General features: G+C 41.8%; 1 protein-coding gene across 2 annotated transcripts in view; it reads left to right on the top strand.

The window, feature by feature from the left end:
- The window catches only part of LINGO2 (leucine rich repeat and Ig domain containing 2), a 1,615,267-nt gene that overhangs the window by 733,187 nt on the left and 858,228 nt on the right, over nt 1-23,852 (top strand). For both annotated transcript variants that reach the window (XR_003857484.1, XM_029606680.1), the window contains exon 4: nt 22,035-22,132. The gene's annotated coding sequence lies outside the window, so the exon portion shown is untranslated. The remainder of the gene's footprint in view (nt 1-22,034; nt 22,133-23,852) is intronic.

Here is a 23,852-nt window from a genome sequence, read left to right as displayed (position 1 = left end):
CGTAAAATTAATGCATGGCATCCGGAAGAGATGCCAAGTAGCTGTTGCAGATTGAAAACAAAAGACGGCAAAGTCAGACTCATGGACTGTCAATACAGACAGCTTTTTCCCTGCTACTAATTTTATAATGGGCAAGAGGACAGTGAAAAGGTTAATGGAGAAAGGAGGCTGACCAAGTTCCTGGATGACTCAAATTAATGTAATTCAGCATAGAAACCCAGGTAGAATTCTTCATGGGATGTGTATGCATTTCTACTGAACTTAAGGTATGTAGAGGAGATTATGCAGAGAAGGATTACCTGTGCCTGCTCTGGAGAGAGCAACAGTGGCAAATCCGTTTCCCACAGCACTCATTTATTTTCTCATTGTTGCTTTTGTGATATTGGGGTTTTTTTATTTGTTGTTTTTTTTTAAAGAAGAGATTGAAAAAAATGTTGCATATACCAGACTAGTTGAAACTCATAACCATGGATTGAATTTTGACTTTGTTGATTTTATCAAACAACTGTGTATCTCTTATGCAGGGCATTCTTTAGACCCCTGAGCTACACATATCTATACCTCTGAAATGTCCTGTTTGTGGTTAATTTTCAAAGGTATTTCTGCAGATAAAAACAATGTTGAACCTGTAAACATAAGACATAGGATTTGCCAAGACCTAAGCTCCATCAAGCCCAGTATCCTGTTTCCAACAGTAGCCAATCCAGGTCACAAGTACCTGGCAGGATCCTAAGGGGTAGACAGATTCTATGCTACTTATCCCAGGGACCCGAAATTTTGGGTTAGTGCACATTAACAGAGTTACCGGTAGTGCAGTTAACATTTTAACGTTAGGGCACACTAACCTGAAAACTGAAATTTTGGGAAAAATTCCTTTGGTTTTTGGGGTCCCCCAACCAGGAGAAATTAGGCACTGGGCACCCAATGTACAGTTTTTAATGTGGCAAATTTAACTCCAGCCCTGGAGGTGGCATAAAGTCAATCCGCGAGTCAAAAGCTCATGAGAAATTTAAAAATATGGTCCTTTGTGTTTCCTTCTACTTAGTATCATTGTGTCACATAAATTTACCACTTGCAGTGTTGAAAAAGTAAATGTATATTGGCTTGATTTTAAAAAATAAAAAGTCTCTGGATGCACAATTTAGATGCCCATAGCAAGGGGTACTTAGTAGGGATGTGAATCGTGTGCCCGATCGTCTTAACGATTGGGTTCGGCTAGAGGGGGAAAAAAATCTGATCTGTGGTGATGTGAATTGGAATCGCTTTCAATTCACATCGTTGTTTTTTTTTTAGTGAGGCCCGACCCTTTAAAATTAACCCCTTACCTTCCCCCACCCTCCCGAACCCCCCCAAAACTTTTTACGATTACCTGGTGATCCAGTGGGGGCGCGGGGACCGATCTCCCGCTCTCGGCCATCGCCGCCATTTTGGCTGCCACTCAAAAATGGTGCCGATGGCCCGATAAAAAAAACAGCCCACCCGACCCTTTAAAAATGACCCCTTAGCTTCCCCCACCCTCCCGAGCCCCCCAAAACATTTTAAAATTACCTGGTGGTCTAGTGGTGGTCCCGGGAGTGATCTCCCGTTCTTGGGCTGTCGGCTGCCACTCAGAAAGATGACGCTGATGGCCCTTTGCCATTACTATGTGACAGGGTATCTGTGCCATTGGCCGGCCCCTGTCACATGGTAGGAGCACTGGATGGTCGGAGCCATCTTTAAAGATGGTGGTGGCCATTTTTACAATGGCGGTGGCCATCTTTAAAAATGGCGCCGGCCAGCCAGTGCTCCTACCATGTGACAGGGGCCAGCCAATGGCACGGATACCCTGTCAAATGGTAAGGGCAAAGAGCCATCGGCGCCATCTTTATGAGTGGCAGCCGATAGCCTGAGAACGGGAGATTGCTCCCGGGACCACCACTAGACCACCAGGTAATTTTAAAATGTTTTGGGGGGATCGGGAGGGTGGGGGAAGCTAAGGGGTCATTTTTAAAGGGTCGGGTGGGTTTTTTTTTTTTATCGGGCCATCGGCGCCATTTTTGAATGGCAGCCAAAATGGCGCCGATGGACCGAGAGTGGGAGATCGGTCCCCGCGCCCCCACTTGACCACCAGGTACTCGAAAAAGTTTTTGGGGGGTTCGGGAGGGTGGGGGAAGGTAAGGGATTATTTTATAGGGTCGGGGTGGGTTTAGGGGTTGTTTTGGTGTGCCGGTTTTTCCCACCCTCCCCCGATTTACGATTTTTCACGATAAATCGGGGGAATTTCTATTGTATCTCAACTCTTAACGAGTTTTGACGATTTAAAAAATATCTGACAATTTTTTTAAATATTCAAAAAATGATTCACATCCCTAGTACTTAGCTATAGGCATCTTCAGTAACCTCAGCAAAATGTGTCTTAAGCGGGATAAAATCTGACGCTCATATTGAGTGACCGATACATTTGAGCATTAGGGATACTCAAATGTATCTTCCCTAGCTCATCCTTTTTTATGCAGCCCTTCATTTAAATACTGCATTGGATGCTCAGCCTGATGTAGCTGCGTATGTATTAGGAAAACAATATGAGTGCCAGTTTTCAGCATGTCTTATTGCATTGGCCTCCTAATGTTAAACTTTGCATTGTACAGCTAAAATTTGGGTTACTCTTCCCTAAATGCATCACTTTACATTTGTCTCTCTCTCTTTCTCTCACTCTCCTAGTTTTGTGAGGTTTTCTTGCAATTACTCACAATCATCATGCAATTTAACAAATTTGAATAAAATAGCCTTTTGCAAAATTGACTGTCCTATATGTAGTAAACTTCTGAGTGTATGTTCTTATTGTGAGTAAATCTATCCAGACTGAGCAGCAGCGTTTCCGGAGTCAGGGACGGAAACATTCAAACCTCCATGCGGGCATCCATGTGCGCCTGGTTGCAGTGCATGCACATGGATGCACCAATTTTATAACATGCACGTCAATGCACACATGTAATAAAATCCACTACCCGATCGCACATGTGTGCACAATTTTATATGGGCGCACACGTAAGTGGGGGGGGATTTCAGTAGATGCTTGTGTCAATGCAATAGGGCTTTTCCCCAGTTCACTACAGTAAAGGAGCGGACCTTCTAATACCCCTGGCTAACCTGCCTCTCTTTGACCCCTACAACGCTGCTAACTACCCTAGAATTTTTTTGTTTTAGATTTCCCAGTGATCTGTAGCAGCAGCAGATTACGCAGGCCGGTCGGATCCCAGCATGTGCTTCAGTGGGACTGAAGCACATGCTGGTGCTGTCCCAACCCGCCCCGCCTCTTTTTCAAACCTCCTTCACATTACGCATACCAGGAGATACACATGTGGTTACGGGCCTCTGAAAATCCACGTCTCTCCCCTTTTTGCCACGTGCAGGGCTTTTAAAATTAGCCATAAAGTCAAGGTGGATTTTGGACCTATTCACATACTTTTGCATTTTCAAAACAATGCATGCAATTTATCCCTGCACATAATAGCAATGTAACTGTGTACAGGTGAATCTGGTGGGATAATTTTCAAAGTGGACATATATGTAATAGGGATGTGCATTCATTGACGTTTTGAGGCCATTTATGCATATCTTGCAGGTGGAATGTACAGGCACAAACCACTGGTATGTATGCATGTGGGTGCCTACCAGGGGCGGATTGCCCTATCGGGGGATCGGGCATCCCCCGGTGGGCCGGTCGGTCTGTCTAGTCATGTGGTCTGCCGAGCGTGGCTGTGACAGAGCCACGCTTGGCAGACCACATGGTATCTCCTGGGCCGGCCTGGGTGGCGAATCCCCAGGCCGGTCGTCAGTAGGAATCCGCCCCGACGCCTACCTGAACATATGTGCACAATCAGTTGTGTGTGTGCATCTTCTGTGTATTTACAGTTGAAACAAATTTGCCAATGAATGCCCATCTGTAATATTTAATAGAACTGTAAAAATTGGTGTATTTGTGCTACCTAATTGAGAGAGAGAAAGAGAGAAACTCTTTATAAGGCTCTCATATAAGTAAACTATTTATTCCACTGTAGGAGGATCAACTAGTAACTCGAGGTGAGGTTTTGGTGATGGTCTATGGTTTGGGGGTCAGTTTTACATGCACAGTCAGAGGTACAGACAGCACAGTACTCCTCAGTGAAGATTTGATGTCATTTGGAATGAGGAAAGATACACAAAGATGAGATTTGTATTTGTACTCTCAACATAGTTTGATGTACTTTCTAACTATCTGCTATTAAGCTAGGACGAGAGTACATTGTACAAATCTCATCTTTCTGTACCTTTCCTCACTCCAAATTACATCAAATCTTCACTGATCTGTACTGTGCTGTTTGTACCTCTGTGCATGTAAAACTGCCCCCCCAAACCCTAGATCACCACCAAAACCTCACCTCGAGTTATTAGTTGACCCTCCTAAATGTTGACTTAAATGCATACCACCCTAGATGCTCTCTCCCTACCTACCTACCTCTACTCTACTTCACTCTGCTCCACTCCCGGATTGGGCATATCACAGAGCATAATGCCAGGAAAAAAGGTGTAGTTATTTCCAGCATTAAAACATGCGATAACATGTATTATTCTATCACACACAACATTAAACACCCCCCATTTTCATAAACTTCATCCAAAATTCTCCCCTTTGACAAAATTTTGGAAATTTGCATACACATCTTGTGATGCATTATTTATCACATGTGTTATGGTGTTATTGCGGGCATTAGGGCCCTAACGCATTTTGATGATTGGCCTGTTAGGAATACTGTTTGAAAATTACACTCTTTGTCTCTGTATGTCACTATTATGCTTTTCATATTTCACGCATTCATTTTTTAGGGACTTGTCTCACCATGGAACGATGTCACGTGTTTTATATAAGGCCTCCTCCATCCCACCCCTTTTGTAGTGAATTTTTAAAAGCATGTATGCAAACAAAACACTGTTTTATATTCATATTTAGGCCTTTTGAAAATACCCCCTGGGATCGTACCTATAAAAAGCCTGTGCAAAAGCAAGTTCACATATACTTCAGTATGTACTGAAAAGTGTGCTCCCCTGGCAAGGAGTTAGAGTGGTTAAGCCATTTCTGTGCATGCTTTCTTAAATTGAACATGTGAACCAATTTCTGTGCAAGCATGAATGGTAATGGAGTACATGGCCCCTACAGTAGATTTTAAAGATTCAGCATCACTGGAATGGCTCAACTGTGCTATGGAGAGCAGAACTAGCAAGGCGCTTGGGTGCTCATGGTTGGATAAATTTACAGTCAAATATATCTGCTTAAAGTTATCTGACAGCATGTAGCCACATAATTTAAAAACCTAACCGGCTATTATTGAATATAGCTGGTTAGGTTTCTAACTTTCTGGCCTTGTGCTGGCCCTGATGCCTAGGCCCAGGCCGGTCTTGGCCTTGTGTAGGCTTAGGCTGCGGTAGGTCACTTCGACCTTGGCCTAAGTCCCATGCAAAGCCCTGGCTTAGGCTGGGGCCTAGGCCTCCTCTGCAGATTCTCTCAGACCAGGTAAGCAGGGGCCCAGAGGATCCTGTACCTGGCCTTTTCCCTAGTGGGAGGGATGGATGTGAGGCACGGGAAGCCTTGGGAGAGACCCCATTCCTTTTTTTATTTTTTTTTTTAATGTTTTTGGGAGCAGGGATGTCAATGGTTATTTTGTTTTGTTTTTTTAACTAAAGAAACAAAATAAACATTACACAAAACTAAATTAGTGAGGAAAAATCACCCCAAAAATGAAACAAGACATTTTTCTCCCTTCCCACCTCTAATATGTAGTGCCTTCTTTTACATGGGATTTGCATGCACCCGTGCTAATCATACCACAAGTTTTTTAGCATGGCTTATTTGGGCGCTAAAATGCATTACATACCTAGGTAAGGTTAACACCAAAAAAACCACGCTAAAACCTGATGGTGGTCTGTGAGAAAGAAGGATATTCCACTCTGCCATCCTGCAATCAAACCTCCTGATGCCAGTTACCAGGCGCCATGGGATACCATCCCCTGAATTACAGGTACTCATTCTGTGCGGGATCCCACCTATGATCTTTCTTTCTCTCTCTTCTTTGTTTTACTTCACTCTCCCTTCCCTCTCTCTGCCCCTTTCTTCTTCGCCTTTCTATCTCCTCTCTTTTGTTCTTGCTCTGTCTCCTCCCCTGTTTCTCTTCCCTTCTCCCTTTCTCTCTTTCCGTTCCCTCACACCCTCTCTTTTTTCTCATCCCCCTTCCCCCACTCCATACATTTTAGTAGTTTTTATTCTTTCCTGTCTCTGCACTTTGTCCCTCTCCCCACCACCCACCAGTGTTTGCGCCTCCTTTGCTCTTCAGTTAAGAAAAGGAAATATAAATATCTGCTAAGAAAAAAACTTTATATGGCCGGAATATGTATTTTAAAACCTTGCTTTGATAGGTTAATATGCTGCGTGCAATTTACTCAGTTCTCTGCTTACCTGTAATGTATCACAGCATGTATTTACCTAATGCTTAATATGAGCTAAAAGCATTTGTAAAACATTTCAGTTACCGTAGAAGAACTCATTCTGTTCTTCGAGGCTGTCCAGTCTTAAACCACAGTGTGCATAGTGGAGAGACATATTATACAAGACATGGTAGCATTACAAAAAAAAATGGCCACAATAGTGCAAAATCTTCCATCTGGAAACACAGCTAGCAGTGGATGTGGTTTGTTATTGGCAGCCTGGGAAATCATGGTCTTTTGAATGGTAATGGAGTACATGGCCCCTACGGTAGATTTTAAAGATTCAGCATCCCAGGAATGGCTCAGCTGTGCTATGGAGAGCAGAACTAACAAGGCGCTTGGGTGCTCACGGTTGGTTTCCCTCTACATACTCCCTTCCCTATCATTGGGAAAAAATGACTACAGCACTTACAAGTATGCTCTTCTATATCCATTTTCTTTTATTAAAAACAAACAAAAAAGAATAGTCAAGTGCTTCCATCTTGAAGGATCATTGCAGTTTGGATATTTAGGGATGACATTTTTCAGAGTTCCACATGTAAAAAAATTGCATGCATGCATATAAATAGCCTGTACTCCATTGCTATTTATAAAAGTGGAAAGTACACAAGTACTTTATGATTCGTGCACACACATACACACATGGAAAGGTGGCATAGGAGTGGTCTTGGGTGGCACCAATGGTTCTGCATGTAAGTTGCTATTTTAAAAGACACTTACTGTATGTATATATTTATCAATTTGCATAATTTTCCATCTGCTAATTATCTTGCATAATTGTTTTCATGTTTGGTTATTGTGTATTATTGGCTGGGTGGGAGGTCAAGGTGAACTTGGGGGGGGGGAGCCATGTAGGTTGAACAACCAGGAGGGTCACGATGACCTGGAAAAGGACTGGGCAAACTGGTGGTATAATTGGTAAACTGGTAATAATTGCAATTACGCACACATGTTTTAAAATAAACAGGTTTTGCATGAGTCCTTCTTTCTTTTTGTGTGTAAAATATATACAGTACATGTACATCTTTAAAATAGATGGGAAAATATGCAGGTACAATTCATTGCTTTCAATGCATTGAATGTATTCATGTGTAAGTGCACATACGTGTGTGTGTCGCAGGGTAGAGGTATGTATATTTTATAATACACTCATATGTAATACGCACAGGTTATAAATATACAGTCATAGCTCTATACATGGCCACACAGTATTCTCTTAGGGTGTCATTTGCAAAGCCATGCCTAAAACATGTTTTATGTGTAAAAATGACTAGGGATGTGAATCATTTTTTGATGATTTAAAAAATAGTCCGATAGTCTTTAAAGATGGCGCGAGCCATCCAGTGCTCCTACCATGTGACAGGGGCCGGCCAATGGCACGGCTTCCCTGTCACATGGTAAGGGCAAAGGGCCATCGGCGCCATTTTTATTAGTTGCAGCCGATGGCCCGAGAGTGGGAGATCGCTCCCCACGCCCCCACTGGACCACCAGGTAATTTTAAAATGTTTTTTGGGGGTTCGGGAGGGTGGGGGAGGGTTTTTTTTGTTATCGGATCGGGCGCAGCCGATAACAAAAAAAAAATCGAGCCGGACGATAAAAATTTTAAGATTTGAATCGGAACCAGAACCGATCAGATTCCGGTTCCGATTCACATCACTAATAATGACTCCTTATAAAAATGTGTGGCGAATATGCACATCATTGTATGCACATATCCTGATGTTGAACTTAATTTTATGCATACAAAAAAGAGGCAATCTGTGGGAGGGAGGCAAAAAAGTAGGCCCATAAATTAACCGGTACCAGTACAACCTTGTGTGGGAAAGCTTGGGTGTGCTATTTTGGATAATTTTCAAGGGGAAGTTCACTTTGAAAATTGGCTTAATTTATGCATTTTTGCTAAGCATAAGTTTGGCAAAACAGGGGTTTTGCATGCTCTGTGATTTATTGTTCTTCCCTGTGACACTTTTCCCCATAGAGCTCATTTCCTGTGTGCTGGCCTGCAGGTGGTGTTTGACCTCTGCAGTGTAGTTCAAGCAGAATCTTTGGATGCTGCCTTGACGGAAGGTGGCTTGATCTGCATACACATCCCAGCAGCCCTGAGTACATGTAACACTAAAACACCCTGCAGTGTAATTGGCCAGAAAGCTAACTGTTAATATTGGGCCAGAATTTAGTACCTACGCGCGGGTGTAGATTTGTGCGCACAACTTGGCGCACACAAATCTACGCCCAATTTTATAACATGCATGCGCAGCCTAGGGGAGCCCCGATGGCTTTCCCTGTTCCCTCCGAGGCCACTCTGAAATTGGAGTGGCCTCGGAGGGAAGTTTCCTTCCGCCCCTCCCCCCACCTTCCCCTCCCTAACCCGCCCCCCAGCCCTACCTAACCCCCCCATACCTTTGTTATGCAAGTTCTGCCTGTCATTGGGCAGGTATAAGTTGTGCGCACCGGCCAACTGCCGGCACGTGATTCCCCAGCCTAGAGGCCCTATGGAGGCCTCTGGCCACGCTCCCACCCCGCCCCGGACCGCTCACTCCCCGCCCCTTTTTTCTAGCCCCGGAACAAATGCGTGTCCCGGGGCTTGCGCACGTCGCAGGGCCTATGCAAATAGGCTCGGTGCGCGTAACCCCAGCTGGATTTACGCACATAGGGCTTTTAAAATCTGCCCCACTCTGTGCTCTGATTGGCCCTGGAGACAGTCTTGGATGGAAATTTAGAGGGAGCAGTTATCTGTGCTCAGGCCCTGATCTGCGCCTGTTGACAGCTTCTTTCCTGACCTTCCCGTGCACCAAAGAAGTCGTGGGAAATTGTTCATTTAACATCTTCTGTATAATCCTTGTTGTTTTATTTGTTTTTCTTTGCAATTTAAAACTTTTATTCATTCACTGGTCCTGTTTTTCTTAATAAACATACTAGTTTGTTAGCTCTAGTTGTCTTGGACTGACTAACAATTCTGATATTGTGTGTATTTGGTCTGTGGGTGTATTTCTAGGAACTGTATGACCCTTGGTTGTGAGGGTTCTCAGTGTCTCTAGAAACCACCAGGGGGGTAGCTTGTGAACAGAAAACTTGCCTAGAGGCAAGCAGGAACCCAGGTGGCGAGTGAAATGCCAGTGTAGAAGCACGTGTGCAGGTGCAGACAGGCATGTACAGTGCTTGGCAGGACCCTCCAAGTGGCCACAGGGTTACCCTGCATGGGTATTAGGAGTGGTACTGCAGCATTATGGGAAAATAAGTTATTCAGGTTGTTTTAAAATTACCCTCTGTGGACTTTACAAAGCCATTTTTGGGTGAAAACATAATTGTATGCATTTAAATGACCATTATAAAATAGCTCAGGATTCAGTTTGTATAAAAATGCATGCATAACCTGGTTTTGTGCATACTTTTGCACAAACTAGCATGAGGAGATCCAGGAGGGCAGAGTTCCATACTGTGTCAGAACAAGGTCCATCAAGCACAGCACTCTGTCTCCATCAGTGACCAGTCTCGCGCTATCTCCAACAGTGGCCAGGGATATACGATGGCTTTCTCAAGACTACCAGGCTAAGACTACTATGGACTCTTCCTTCAGGTACTTGTCCAGTCCTCTTTGGAACCTCACTATGGGCCTCATTTACTGATCCTTTTTCCCATAGACACAGAATGGGAGAAAAGCCTTAGTAAATCACATCCCTATGTTAGTTGCCTTGACCACATCCTCCGGCAGTAGATTCCCATAGATTGATTGTGAGCTGAGTGAAAAAATACTTCCTACAATTTTTTTAAAAATCTGCCAGTTGCTAGTTTCATAGAGTGTCCCCCTAGTTCTAGTGTTGTTTGAAAGTGTAAATATCTGTTCCGTATTTACCCATTCTACCCCACTCATGATGTTGTAAAGCATAATAAAATCCCTTCTCAGTCATCTATTTTCCAAGCAATAGAATCCTAATCTGTTTAGCCTTTCTTCATAAGAGACCTTTTCCATCCCCTATCTTACTTTTTGTCACCCTTCTCGCTTCCTTTTCTGCCTGCTATGTCTGTTATGAGATGGACTGACCAGAACGTCACACAATTTGCACGCCCATGTAGGTGCCCGCTTAAATTTAGGCGCACGTGTGCACGCGGCCAGGCTTTTTGATAACATGCAAGCAAGTTATAAATTAGCCTTGTCCCTGGGTCCATGCTGATGCACATGTGCCAATATGCACCCGTGCAAGACATATATTTTACCCTCACCGTGCACAGTTACAAAATTACACTTTTAATTATCAAGAATCTTTCGGTGGCATTTTATGCATCAGAAGTCTTTAGGTACACCCTTCATATTCAAATGCAAGGAATGTCTCTTATTTTTTTCTGCCTGGAAAACTGTACAGGTTTTCAGTGCTTATTTCAAAACTTACAGAGGTCAATTTTCAAAGCAGTTTACATGGTTTAAAGATGTTTTACCTATGTTAATCATTTTTCCTAAAATTGTTCTCTCTCTCTCATTATGACTACAAGTTTGCACATTGTTGCACATTTAGTCGCTTTGAGAGGTAGAATTCCTGGAGGCCTTTTTAGGTTGGAGAATAAAAGGTACATCAATAGATGGCCTTTTACAATCTTCATGCATTGTTTTTTGAGCAAAATTCTAGCCACAGAAAAGAAGACTGAGGTGATCATGCATGCTTTCTACCCACTGCAAGCTTCTAAGCGAAAGTAATTGAGCTTTGAGAATTGGTGCGAAGCCCTCAGGTAAAAAATACATGCAGAGTTTGTCTCAAACTGACCCCTTAATTATATTAAACACGTGCTGAAAGAAAGTAAATTGCTTCCATGTATATGTGCTAGATATTATCTTAAACAGAGTTAAATTAAAAGGCTCAAGGGAGACTGAAATCACATGGGACCTAATAGAGTAAGCATTTTTCCCATAGACCCTAGGAAGACCATTTTTAAAGGCATCACGCTGCACTAAGAATGATTAGCTTGAGTAGACTGGACCAGTTAAAAATCGCCTCGCTCCTCCAGTGCAGCCAAAACAATGTATGTAGTTTTGACCATATCATCAAGGGACAGGGCTGGGAGGAGGGGTAGGGTACACAAGGGAAAGTACGTGTCAGATTTTTTTTTTTAATCCCCATGTGTATGTTCATTTGCCTACTTTACACCTGCAAGATAGTCTACAGATACTTTGGCTTCTAACATCTATGATTAGCCCCAGTTTTCAATGCAAAACTCCATGGGGGGAATTAGCTTTCAGGTTCAAAGGTTCTGTCCCCAGATTGGTTGGTAAATATCTTTTCCAGTTAGGCTTTGGATGGATTAGTTAACCGTGTAGTTTCAATTTTAGTTTTAAAAAAATGTATAGGCTGCTCTACCCATGCTTACAGTAGTACATTCATAAAACTTGTTAAACATAACAACATGACACCAAACATAGTAAGAATCGGTCCAAAACACTTGCCATTGTCAGACGCCTTCCTAATCAATTAATAGGTCTTTAACTGTTTCCTAAAGATTTTTTTTTTTTTTTTGCATGCCTGCCCGCATAGAGTATTTGGCAATCGGTTCCAAAGAGCAGCACAAGGCCTCCTGACCCCCCCAAGCTGGCCAAAAGTGCCTTTTGGGCCCAACGAGGGTTCCGGGAGCAAACCCGAGGGGAATCACGTGACGTCGGCGCCACGTCAGAATGACGCGGCGTCATGTGATTCCCCTTGGGTTCGCTCCGGGACCCCTCGTTGGGCTCAATAGGAACTTTTGGCCAGCTTGGGGAGTTTTGGTAAGTCTTGGGGGGGGGGGGATTAAGGAGGGTGAGGGGTTTAAATTTTTATTTAGATCAACAATCGCGATTTCCAATGTATTCAACATAGCTATGTTGAATAAGTTGGAAATCCGATCGTTTACGCCTCATCATTTTTTTAAGTTAAAAAAAAAAAAAAAGTTGCGATTTCCATTTAAGTTCAAAACGAATGCACACCCATAATAACTAATAATGTAAACCTAACCCAGAAAACAGTTTACATAAATGCATAAGATACATGTTGAACAATATAGCAGAGAGAGATGGAAACCAAGTGGAAGTTAAGAGACTGCATTTAACTTGCTGGGACCTGTCTGCCAGACAAGATGAAAATATTAAATATAGACGTCAATTGTAGTCTGTATGCACTGGTCTAACATGTACTATTTGATTGTATGCTAATAATGCCAGTGGGAACACTGAGAGGAGAGGATCACCTTGCTGGTGGCTGAGAGGAATCAGTAAGTTTTTGCTTCGGACATTGTCTTTTTAAAAAAAAAAAGTATTGGGGCAAAGTTAACTATTTGGGAATATTATTCATAATGAGTTATTTATTTAAAAATGAGTTAAATCCTAGTTCTTCATTCCTTGTTATCTGTAAGACACTTTTAAGTCATTTCAATGTTGCATGTAAACCGAAGTGATTAGTAACATTGTTACTAGAACCTCGGTATATAAAAATGTTAAATAAATAAATAAATTATTTAGTGTGTTTGTGTGTTTGTGCTTTTAATAGTCAGTAAGGCAGCAAATAACAGAAGTTAGACTGTATTTTTAAATAGTCAGTCAGTAAGGCAGCTAGTAAGCAGTAGTTAGTGTTTGTATATTAAAAACAAAACAAAAACAGAAAGAAAAAAGTAGCCAGAAGCTAGAAATAAGCTAGGAACAGTGTATACCTAAGTAAAAAGGTTGAAAAGTTCAGTTCAGTTACTCACCTTGGAAAGGTGTTGAGATAGTGTGATTTGGTTTGATTAGGCACCAACATTTGTTAATCAAGAGACCAGTGAGTCACTCTGGCTGACTAACTGAGGTTTGACTGTTTGTATGAACACTTTTTGAATATTGTGTAAAAATGTAACTGCTGTAGTAATGCAACTATTTGCCGTGGTCTGTGATGGAGAAATATCCATGCAGAAGGATATAGTTGCGAATGAGAAGATACAGAGATGGGCAACCAAAATGATAAGGGGAATGGAACAGCTCCCCTATGAGGAAAGACTAAAGAAGTTAGGATGTTTCAGTTTGGAGAAGAGATGGCTGAGGGGGGATATGATAGAGGTGTTCACTCTTTCGGATAGTAGAAAGATAGTAGAAAGATAGTAGAAAGACTAGGGGGCACTCCATGAAGTTAGCATGGGGCACATTTAAAACTAATCGGAGAAAGTTCTTTTTTACTCAACACACAATTAAACTCTGGAATTTGTTGCCAGAGAATTTGGTTAGTGCAGTTAGTATAGCTGTGTTTAAAAAAAGGATTGGATAAGTTCTTGGAGGAGAAGTCCATTACCTGCTATTAAGTTCACTTAGAGAATAGACTTAGTTTTTGGGTACTTGCCAGGTTCTTATGGCCTGGATTGGCCACTGTTGGAAACAGGATGCTGGGCTTGATGGACCCTTGGTCTGACCCAGTATGGCATTTTCTTATGTTCTTATGTTCTTATGTTTAAAATCATGAGAGGTCTACAACGGGTAGATGTGAATCTGTTATTTACTCTTTCAGATAATAGAAAGATTAGGGGGTATTCCATGAAGTTAGCATGTGGCACATTTAAAACTAATCGGAGAAAGTTCTTTTTCACTCAACGCACAATTAAACTCTGGAATTTGTTGCCAGATGATGTCATTAGTGCAGTTAGTAAAGCTGTGTTTAAAAAAGGATTGGATAAGTTCTGGGAGGAGAAGTCCATTACCTGCTATTAATTAAGTTGACTTAGAAAATAGCCACTGCTTTTACTAGCAACAGTAACATGGAATAGACTTAGTTTTTGGGTACTTGCCAGGTTCTTATGGCCTGGATTGGCCACTGTTGGAAACAGGATGCTGGGCTTGATGGACCCTTGGTCTGACATGTTCTTATGCTCTTATAAGCAGTTTTTAAGTCCAAAATAATATACTTTGTAAAAAATGGTATTTTTTTTCTGCATTTTTAGGGATGTACACAGAAACATTTTTGGTACAGTTTCCTATTCCATTTGATTCATTTAAGTTTGGCTCAGAAACTCATTCATTGCATTTGGGTCATTTATTTAATTTGTTTCCATTAAAGCTAATGGGGAAGCCATGCATCCTGTTTTTGACTTTGGAGGTTTTCCATCCAAGTTTTTTTAAACTTGCTAGCAGGCAATCAGCAGCAGAGGCAACAACACTCCAAATAACCAAGAGTGACAAGAACACCAAGGCATGGAGCGAGGGATACGGCAGCCAGCACAGTAGCATCAGCACCTCAAGACATGCTTGAATGTCCACTACTGGTTTGAGTTTCAAAGTATGCCACATGCATACACTCTGAAATATGCCAGTAAAGTTTACAGTGAAGATCAGGTTGAAGGTTCTGCAAGTAAAATTAGGCAGAAAACTTGATTTCACATGTACTTACGCCTGCAGTTGAAGTAGGCATTTTGGGGGAAAGGGAAGCTATTCATTTTTGGGAGCAGTTATAACTTTGTGCATGTATGTCCAAGTGCATACCAAGCAGATCCAAATGATATTCAAAGTGTGCCTATGTGCATACGTCTACTTGGAAAATTCAGGCTTTACCCCTGTTCAGTTTGCTTTAAAATTGCCCTCCAAGAACGTAATGCAAGAGTCACACGCATAAGAATTAGTACAGTATCCCAGTGCCACTGACTCTTTTATACAGAGAAAGCAATCTGCTATCAGTTAGTCACTGGCCACTGTGCAGACGTTATAAAAGAACATCAATTTCTCTTGCTGTATGTTTTTTTACAGACCCTGAAATATGCTGCCTGCCTGCTATAGAAAAGAAGTGCAGTTTCCCTTCTCACAGAGAGATTATACTTTCTCCTGCTAGCAGAACAGATAGGACACTATGACAGTGACTCTCAGATGACACATTGCTTTCTCCTCTAAATCTAAAGCTTTTGTTCTATTTTCTTCTGAAACTTTGATGCATGAAGCTTCAAAATCTCTGCCTTTTCTGTTTGAGATCCAAGAGAAGAAAGACCAAGAACAAAATGTCCACCTGATACTCAAAATGCTCACTTTCGCCTAAAAAAATATGATGAAGTCATGCAATGCAGGGCTAGGCTGATTGAATAAGTACTGAAACATGATTGGTCCTGCTCCTTCCTTGTTTCATCCCCACTCTGTCTAAGCTTTACTTCCCCCATCAACTCTAATGGAACCAGACAAATAAGAACAAATGGATTCAGATATTTTGGGTGACTGTGCCTATTTGGTTTTAATGAACCACATGGAAAATTGACTGACTCAGGTCACATTCGGATCACCTGAATGTACATCCTGAGGTATTTTACCTGCCTAGGAATTTGCCATTACAGGTTTCTTGGGATCTGTTTTTGGTTTTGTTTTTTTGTTTTTTTCACATAATAATATAATCAGATTTGGGTTAAAAGTACAGATCTTGGCATGGTTTTCTAGATCAGCTAACTTTTAATTTTGTTTTGCTTTTGTGCTCTGGGGCAGGCGTTCATGTTTTAGAGTAAAAATGTGTGTGTCGGGCACACGTGTTTTTTTTGCATCGGGGGCAGGGTAATAGCTAATAGAGATGTGAATCGTGTGATCGATCGTCTTAACGATCGATTTTGGCTGGGGGGGAGGGAATCGGATCGTCGCGGTTTTGTTTTTCTTAAAATCGTGTAAATCGTAAATCGGGGGAGGGCGGGAAAACCAGCACACTAAAACAACCCTAAAACCCACCCCAACCCTTTAAAATAAATCCCCCACCCTCCTGAACCCCCCCAAAATGCCTTAAATTACCTGGGGTCCAGTGGGGGGGTCCCGGTGTGATCTTCCACTCTCGGGCACACTAAAACAACCCTAAAACCCACCCTGACCCTTTAAAATAAATCCCCCACCCTCCCGAACCCCCCCAAAATGTCTTAAATTACCTGGGGTCCAGTGGGGGGGTCCCGGTGTGATCTTCCACTCTCGGGCCACTGGTGCGTTAATAGAAATGGCGGTAATAGAAATGGCGCTACCTTTGCCCTGTCATATGACAGGGCAAAGGTAGCGCCGGCGCCATTTTGGTTCCTGTCCCCCGACGTCACGAGCACAGGAGATCACTCCCGGACCCCCGCTGGACTTTTGGCAAGTCTTGTGGGGGTCAGGAGGCCCCCCCAAGCTGGCCAAAAGTCCCTGGGGGTCCAGCGGGGGTCCGGGAGTGATCTCCTGCGCTCATGACGTCGGGGGACAGGAACCAAAATGGCGCCGGCGCTACCTTTGCCCTGTCATATGACAAGGCAAAGGTAGCGCCGGCGCCATTTCTATTAATGCACCCGTGGCCCGAGAGTGGAAGATCACACCGGGACCCCCCCCCCCACTGGACCCCAGGTAATTTAAGACATTTTGGGGGGGTTCGGGAGGGTGGGGGATTTATTTTAAAGGGTCAGGGTGGGTTTTAGGGTTGTTTGTGTGCCGGTTTTCCCGCCCTCCCCCTTCCCCTCCCCCTTCCCCCGATTTACGATTTTTGACGATAAATCGGGGGAATTCCTATTGTATCGCGCCTCTAACGATTTTTGACGATTTAAAATATATCGGACGATATTTTAAATCGTCAAAAAACGATTCACATCCCTAATAGCTAATAGCCTTATCAACATGAATTTACATGAGATGAGCTCTATTAGCATTGCACTGGTTTGGACGTGTATTTTTGGATGCGATAATCCCCTTATTGCATGAGGGGTTTTGGATGCATGTCCAAAACGTGCATCCAAGTGCCTGTAAAGCTGTCTGCTCAGCTGAACGCACTATATTGTATCAGCCTGTTTGTGTCTGTCTCTATGGCAATCAATATAAGCCTTCATATTGGTGTAATCTTCAGAAAAACAGACTTAAAATGAAAAGAAAAATCGTGAGCATGTGAAGAATGGAATTTAACAGAGAACTTTTTTTAGAGCATTAATAATACACCAGCATAACCTTCACAATTAGGGGCCTATTTGGTAAGCTGTCTCCTATCCCTGAGCCTGGTTGGTGCCATTTTGGAAAATGGGGCCTACCTGACCTTGCCTCTACCATATGGGGCCTGGGGCAAGGTCAGGTCAATGCTATTTTGGAAAATGGCACTTACCTAGGCTAGCACCCTCCTCAGGCCCCATTGAGGGATCATGGGCCACTTGTTAAGGTTTGGGGTGCAGGAGAGGGGTTGGCTATGATTTAGTATATGGAGGAGATGGGGTGGATTGCCTCTGAACCTCAATGTATTGTTCATACATTTGGGGGATGGGGGGTCACTAAACCCCCAATGATTGTGTGAAACTATTAGGGATTGGTTGGAGGAGGGGGAGCTGTGTTAGCCATTATTTCAATGGAAAGGAGAGTAGGGGTGGCCATCATCATGTAAGGACTTTATTTTTATTTTTTTAATATTTTTGAGTGTTGGGGATGCCTTGCGAGGCGACCCTGGAGTGAACAGGGGGGTCAACCTTTTCCCCCCACTACATTTTGTCTTTTTGGTTTCACACTTTTTGTTTCAATTGCATGACCCTTTAAATGTAGTGCAGGAGCCTTGGGACCTGCATTAGTATCCCAGGCCTCTTGCATTACCTTTAACGATTTCCCAGGAAGTATTGTTATTTTAATGGGGCTGACCATTTTCTAAGTCAGCCATGTTAAAATATTAACATGAAATTGCCTATTAATGAGCTTCTTTGCATGGATTTGCTAAATGCGTGCATGCAAATCGCATGCAAAATAGCTCATTGTACTAGGGAAGAAAATCTGGGCAAGACTATGCAAAATATCACTTATATTGCACGATATTGTACGATAAACCATACACAAACCATACACGTACGATATTGTACGATAAACCATACACAAACCATACACGTACGATATTGTACGATAGACCATACACAAAACCATGGATCATTGGAAAAAATGCCTCTCAACCATCAACGATCTTCTAACCAGCCTCAACCTCGTTCTAAACACCAAAAAAACGGAAATCCTCATAATAGCACCAGATAAATCTGCCCCGCCAACATCCAGCAACCCTCCAGACGCCTCAGGATACTCCACAGCACCTCAAGTCAGAGATCTGGGAGTACTACTAGACAACAGACTCAGCCTCAACAAATTCATAAATAACACCACAAAAGAATGCTTCTTTAAATTACAAGTGCTGAAGAAACTAAAGCCCCTTCTACTCTATAGGGACTTCCGCACAGTACTCCAGGCCATCATTCTCACTAAATTAGATTACTGTAATTCACTCCTGCAAGGCCTTCCAGCATACACTACCAAACCACTCCAGATGGTACTGAATGCCACTGCAAGAATACTTACCAATGCCAAAAAAAGGGACCATATCACCCCGATCCTCCAGCATCTCCACTGGCTTCCCATCAAATATAGGATTCAGTTCAAGACCTGCATGATGATTCACAAGGCCCTTCACAACATCTCCCCACTCAACCTAACTTTCCAGCTTCAACTACACTCTTCTAACAAACCAACCAGAACGGCCATACCAGAATAGAATGATCACACAACCTGCAAAATCTACCCTGAGAAACGTGCTCTATCCACAGCGGGCCCGTCTCTCTGGAACTCACTACCACCAGACCTCCGTCTTGAACCATGCCACATTACTTTCAAGGCGAAACTCAAAACTTGGCTATTCCATCAAGCTTTCCCAGAGAGCTAATAGCAATAAGAACAAACATCCAGCCTTGCCTTGCAGCAATAATGTAATGTTCATCTTGCTTCAGTTACATGTACCAAGTTATTTCCTAAGTTTATTTCAGTTGTTTTAAATTAGATTGTACTTTATTATAGTTTATTCGATATGTTCCATGTTCCATGTATGTTCCATGTAAACCGCCTTCCCGGCGATAGTTTTCTCTGTTAATTGTGAACCGGAGTGATATGTATTGTATACAGGAACTTCCGGTATATAAAAACCTAAAAATAAATAAATAAATAAATAAACAACATATATTGATTGATATACACTGTTGAATGTGCATTACAGCCCTTCTATGGTTTGATGCATCTCCTAGTTAGACAAGTAAATGTCAATATTTAGCCTTATCCAGCTAAGTTAACCAGATAAGTTAGACTTTCCATTGTGCGGGTCTAAAGTTGGCTGGATAAACTTATCCGGCTATTAGATAGCCGGGTATATTCAGTAGCATGACCGCGTCATGAAATAGCCCATCCAAGTTAGCCTGATATGTTTATCCAGCTTAGCTTGCTCAGCTGGATAGCGACCGAATATGGACCTCAGTATCAGCAGCTATATGTTCATTTAGTACTGTGAAGAATTGCAGATAAGCCACGCATTGTAATTGGTTGATTGTATAAGCACCTTAGAAACACTGCAGGTATTTCCTCATTCAGATTTGTTATTCTTCTTTACGATAAGAGGAAAAGTAATAGTTACTGAAAGATTGAATAAGGTTGATAAGGCAACTGTGGCCTCCCATTATGATCAGATGCTTTCAACATCACAGAAGGTGCTAATGATATTAAAGAGGTTTCTGTAGCACTGGTTCTGAAGTTTGCCCTAGTCACTTCACGGTTGCATTTTCAGCATATCAGCAATCATTATTTATGTAATAAATTTGCATTTATTTGGTCTCCAGTGTTTGCAACAATTTCCCATGCATCTTTATTGTGGATATCCTGAAAACCTGACTAACTGTGAGGTCAACAGGACAGGTTTGGGAATCACTTTCTCTAGGTTTTAGGCAAAGAAGTATTTCATTCTATATATTTTGGAGATTTAGTTGCCTTTGATCCCTTTTCTAACACCTCCTGGCTATTGACGAGCCAATCAGATCACATTTCATATTGAAGGATTTTTGCACAGAGTGTCTATTCTTTTTTTTTTTTTTTCCTTTCTTTCTTTCTGCTTTGCAAGAAGACTGTGCTCATAATAGACTGGGGGAAAATAAAGCACACATGTGTCAGCTGAGACTGAGAATACATAATTAGGCTGTTCCTAAAGCCAATTAAACTCACTCTTCTTATTCATTTTAGAAATCATGGTAATTGTTTTACAGTTTTAATTCAGCATGGTTGCTCTCACTCTCTATCTCCCCCATCTTTCCCCCTCCCCTCCTCCTCCTCTATCCATTATGATATTCACTTTACATTTTGGGGCCAATGCAATACAGTGTGCTCAGCGCCCGCTTTCAGCACTTTTTTTTTTGGCACCGGCCCCTTTATTCTTAGGATGGTTTTGAAGCTGTGATATATTTTATTTGATCAACCAAAAGAAATTACACATCGATGCAATGAATGGGTAAATAGAATGTGGTTTGGGGGCGGGGGGGGGGAAGGCATTTCAGTGTTTCCTGTTGCTGCTTGCTCATTTGCGGTATATTATATATCATGATATGTACAGTGTTGGTATACTGATACACTTCATGTGTTACAGTACTGTCCAGATGCAGAATAAAGATTATTACAAAAAAAAAAAAAGATGATGTTGTGCATTGCCATTCAGGCCTCATAGCTCCCATCTTCAGAATGAAGTCAGAAAAATAACTTGCAATAACATCTGCATATGGTTTATTTTGGTTCATCGGATGAAAGGTACCATTTACTTCCTGGAGTCAGTATGACTACAAAATATTTTAATCCAGATGGATTAGTGAGTTGAAAGCTCTTTTTTCCCCTGGGAGGAAAAGTTTATAACAGAAACAAAAAAAGAAATGATCCTGTCCTGTCTCATGTCAGTGTATTTAATACTAGATTGGGTTTTAGTGGGTACAACATAGAGCATAGCAGGAGAGGTGGCTACAGGGGGGGGTTTACCTTGGATTACTTAATGGAAGAACTGGCTGGCGTGTAAAGTTTTTTCTTGAAGCTGTTTTTCTGAAGTTATGTAAAATCAATAAACACGAGTAGTTTAAAACAAAACAAATCTAGAATTCACTATATCCTTCCAAAGGGTGAATGCGCTAACTCTTATTTATGCAGATTTGTACCTAGTCCCTGTGATTTCTTAATACCACTTGAGGAGCTGCTTTACCTTTTTGTGGTTGTCTACGAGCATGGGGCAAGAAGGCTTTCTTCAGAGACAGAGAGGTAGCACTTTTGACAGAGGGGTAATTTTCAAAAGCATTTACACATGTAAAAACCCTCACATGGATGGGCCTTTTATCAGTTCCCCTGGGCGTTGTATGCATAGAAGTACTCACGCCAGCAATTTTTGCACGTACTTTTACATGTACTATATATACAGGCATGCTTGGGGCCAGAACTGGGGCGAGGAAAGCATTTACACATGCACGTCAATGTTTGAATGGAAATTTGCGCCCGCTCTCTAGCAGATATAAATGTGTGCGCTCGTGCCACGCTAAGGTGTGTGCGGTCCCGCTGTTTATCAAAGTGGACCCATGCCCATAAGTGACCTTTGAACATTAGAGCTGAAGTCTGGCTGCACAGACTTCATCGCTAGGTGGGCTGTGACAAAATCACCTTCATAATGGCTTTGCGATTTCCATACATCATCTTTCAAGTGTGTGAAGACAGTAAGAATAATCCTATAGCATTGTAGGCAGCGAATGGTAGTCTCACATTCCCTCTTTTTTCTTTCTCTTTTTAGAATCTTTTTACCTCAGAAATGCATGAAAGGAGAAGAAATGCAGACCCTATAATGAAACGTTTGCTGGCAGGTGATCCTTAGGGTGACAAAGAAAATAGGTAAGCAGTGCTTATCTCTGTTTGTGTCTTCCCCCCTCTAGCAGCCTAACATGATCAGGGAAAAAAAAAAAAACCAAAACCACTGCAGCCTCTTCAAGGCTTTTTCTATGTTTCTCTCAAAGGCAATTATCTACCACTATCAGGATAAAGTTCCCAGAAGGGCCAGAGCAATAGTATTTTATTAATGATGCTCTGCGGTAAAATATATATTGAACTGTGCTGTTTCATTAAAAACATCACACAGACACACACATACACACACACACATTTACAAAATCCCTATCCAGTTGCCAGGAAGAGTAACTTCATATATTGCCAGCTGGATCCTCTCTGTTGGTGTTTTGTATATATATTTAAAAAAATATATACTTTCATGTTTTCTGCTTGTCCATTTGAGCAGGGAGATGACTCTTCAGAGGGGAAAAAAAAAAAAGGAAACAAATATAACAACGTTTTGAGTGACAAAATATTTAACTACCGTCACACATTTGTTTTGTACCAGCTCATTTTAGGAGGAACAAATTTAATGTGCTCTCATTCCTGTCGGTTTCACTTGTTTTATTTTTTTTACATAATCAACATTTTAAAAGAACTGTTTTAGTTTCAGAGAAGATGTCAAATGTCTCTGAAGCACCTTTTGCAGCTTGAGGTTGGTCAACATTCTTAGCAAAGGCACGCCACACATGTAGATGTTCGTGGCAGAAGATGTGAGGATGTGGTCATTATGTGCTATTCCCTGCAAGCATTATTACTTTGATTCATAGCACCTCATTTCATCCCTTTCCTCAACACACCCAAGCAACCACTGAAGCTAAGCTCATGCAACATGGCATGCCAAACAGGGCAGTCTGCAAAGGAAAATGGAAATGTGATGTACTGTCATAACAATTTTTGCCATAAATGCACTTAACAGGGGTAAAGCCTGTTGACAATTCAATAGCACACATTGTAGCAGTACTTCAAAAGCCTTTAACCCATGCTATGTGCTTTTAAGGCAGGTAAATGGGCTTTTGAAAATTTTTATGATCGTATGTTACATTTTCCTTTGAAAAATCCATCCTAAGGGCAGGATTCACTAAGGGTTTATTCTGTGTTTATGGGGAAAGAAGCTTAGTAAATCAGGTCCTAAATATTGTAGTCTTTGCACACATTTTTTCTTTTTTTTTTTAACAGACATTAATAACTTCTGTTTTCAAAATGATTTTGCCGGATCACATGATAGGAGTGAGTCTTATAGAAATAGGGTCCAGAGGTTCCACAAAGGAGCTGCATGCATCTGGTGAAGTGGAATTCTACTACATTCCTGAAAATATCTTCCAAATATGACATAAAGGGTTATTCTTTAGGGATATGCACTGTTTCAGGAGTAGCAATGAAACTAGTATAGTCCAGATATAATTTGGAAGAGATTAATCAACATGAATATGACTTGTAAATCACATGTCTGGTTCTGCTCTTATTTCAGGATTGTTTGCAAAATTCAGCAAAAACTGAATATTTGCACCATATTCAGTCTCTCCGCTTTCTATGCCTGTTCTGCTCATTCATTACAGACATTACAGGGTACCTCTTGTTAGGTCCATATTTCTCTGTACTAGGAGGGACTGGGAGAGAGGCAAATTGATCATTGCATTAAATGTTTCTGTTCTAACCCTATGAAACTCCTTTATTTAATATGCTTTGGATGTGGCAGAATTTGCACTACATTTTCAAATCAGGA

This window comes from Rhinatrema bivittatum, chromosome 1 (genome assembly GCF_901001135.1).
Source record: "Rhinatrema bivittatum chromosome 1, aRhiBiv1.1, whole genome shotgun sequence".
NCBI classification, from domain to species: domain Eukaryota; kingdom Metazoa; phylum Chordata; class Amphibia; order Gymnophiona; family Rhinatrematidae; genus Rhinatrema; species Rhinatrema bivittatum.
Note: the sequence above shows the minus strand (reverse complement) of the source record. Positions and strands in the feature narration are given on the sequence as shown.